Source organism: Mus pahari, chromosome 4, assembly GCF_900095145.1.
Source record: "Mus pahari chromosome 4, PAHARI_EIJ_v1.1, whole genome shotgun sequence".
In the NCBI taxonomy this organism is placed as follows: Eukaryota; Metazoa; Chordata; class Mammalia; order Rodentia; family Muridae; genus Mus; species Mus pahari.
The window spans coordinates 110203534-110205945 of NC_034593.1; positions in this window are offsets into that span (position 1 = coordinate 110203534).

Below are 2412 nucleotides of genomic sequence, written 5' to 3' on the forward strand. Positions count from 1 at the left end.
AGCCGAATAAACCCTTTCCTCCCCAACTTGCTTTTTGGTCATGATGTTAGTGCAGGAATAGAAACCCTGACTAAGACAGCCAGTGAAGACGTCAAAAACGGCAAACAAACAACAAAAGTGGGGGCAAAACTTAAGTATTGATCTTTTTTTTTTTTTTTGAATGTAGGATGACTGTTGATTTTTCAGAAAGAGAACCACAATGAACATATGAATCCAGAGAAGAAGCTACACAAACATCCCCAGTCTAAGATGCTCTAAGAACACTCCAGAATCATGCATAGCTCATTAGTTTGAGCATTCTTAACTATACTAAGCTCTAATGCTATAGAATAAGCACTACCTTATAAAAAATATGAATATAGGAACTTTCAAGTACTCCTGCTGAACATGAAAAACACTTATCCTTGCCTTTTCTTCCAAGGCCCCAGGAAAAAGGATACTCTGCAACACGGAAAGGGCCTGAGTCTACAGGGGATGTTTACCTACAGCTTATATAAAAGGAGACTCACCATGGCAGAGCTGACAAGAGGCTGAAACACTAAGACTTGCCACAAGGGGCAGAGAACATTCTCAGAGTGAGGCGGGGAAGCACAGAAGTGGAGACAGAGATGAGGAAAGGCATTAGGAACTACCACATGCACGATAAAGATAATAATGGTTACAGACCTTTAAAGGACAGGCTGGAGGGTAGGCTTGGCAGTGAAGAGCCCTTGCTCCATGTCAGGTGGCTTATAACCACGTGTTAACTTCAGTCCCAAGGCAGCCAATGCTCTGTCCAACCTCCAGGGGCACCTGCACTAAAGTGGCACACCACACACACATACCACACACACACACCACACACACACACACACACACACACACACTCACACACACACACAATTTTTTTTTTTTTTTTTAAGAAATAAGACTAGGGAGATGGCCCTGTGGGCTAAGTGACCTGAGTTGGCTATCCAGCATAACAACAAAAGGCAGGGTGTGGTGGCATGTGCGTGTTATCCAGCATCAGGGAGGCTGAGACAGGAAGAAAGCTGGGACCACTGACTAGCCAGGCTACCATAATTGATGAGCTTCAGGTCCCAGTGAGAGACCTGGTGTCAAACAAACATCCAAAGAGACAAAACAAAACAAAAAAAGCAAACTAACCACCGCAACAAAAACAAACAAACAAAAAGTACTACAGCAATACAAAACCAGATGAAGGGTGGGTGTATGTCTCAGTCTTACGCAAGCATCTTACAAGGCCTGTGTTTATCCCTAAAACACATTAAACTACTGGGTAGAACAGTGCGCATGTGCATTCCAAATTGAGGGGTCAGTGACAGAAGTATTCCTGGAGTTTGCTAGCCAGCCAATCTAGTGTAACTGATGGTCTTTAAGTCAATCAGACTGAATGACATGACTGAGGATGGCACCTAAGGCTGTCTTCTGGCTTACACACAAGGACATTCATATAAATGCATGACAAATACACACACACACACACACACACATACACACACATCATATCCAAGGTTAACCTAGCACACACACACTCATTCTCACAGTTCTGTGCAGTTACATACACATTCAAATAAATTCTTTCTAAATTTATCCCAGGTGGACTTTTCACAAGTATAATGGTCTAGAGATTTTTAGACATACAAAGCTTTTGCCCTTCCCAGGAAGCCACTAAAGTGGGGAATAAGCTGAAAAGAGAGGAAGACAGAAGATGTGGAACCTTCTGAGTTTGGCCTATGGCACACCCAGCCTGGAGTGCAGGAGGATGGGCGGCCTGAGGGAGCATCCCCTGGGGGCCACAGATCCCAGACAACTGGTCAACTTAGTTAGGGTCACTATTCCTGTGATGAAACACCGTGACCAAAAGCAAGTTGGGGAGGAGACGGTTTATGTGGCTTACACTTACACATTGTAGTCCATCACTGAAGGAAGTCAGGACCGGAACTCCAACAGGGCGGAAACCTGGAGGCAGGAGCTGATGATGGGGCCTGGGGGTGCTGCTTACTGGCTTGTTCAGCCTGTAACCACCCTCAATGGACTTCGCCCTCCCACATCAATCACTGATCAGGAAAATGCCTATAGGCTTGCCCGCAGTCTGATCTCTTTCCTCTTTCTCCCTTTCTTTCTTTTTCTTTCTTTCTTTCTTTTCTTTCTTTCTTTCTTTCTTTTCTCTCTCTCTCCTTCCTTTCTTTTCTATTTTTAAAGATTTATTTATTATTATACATAAGTACACTGTAACTGTCTTCAGATGCACCAGAAGAGGGCATCAGATCTTATTATAGGTGTTGGTTGCAAGCCACCATGTGGTTGCTAGGATTTGAACTCAGGACCTTTGGAAGAGCAGTCAGTGCTCTTACCCACTGAGCCATCTCTCCAGCCCTGATCATTAATTACCAGCTGAGCCATCTCACC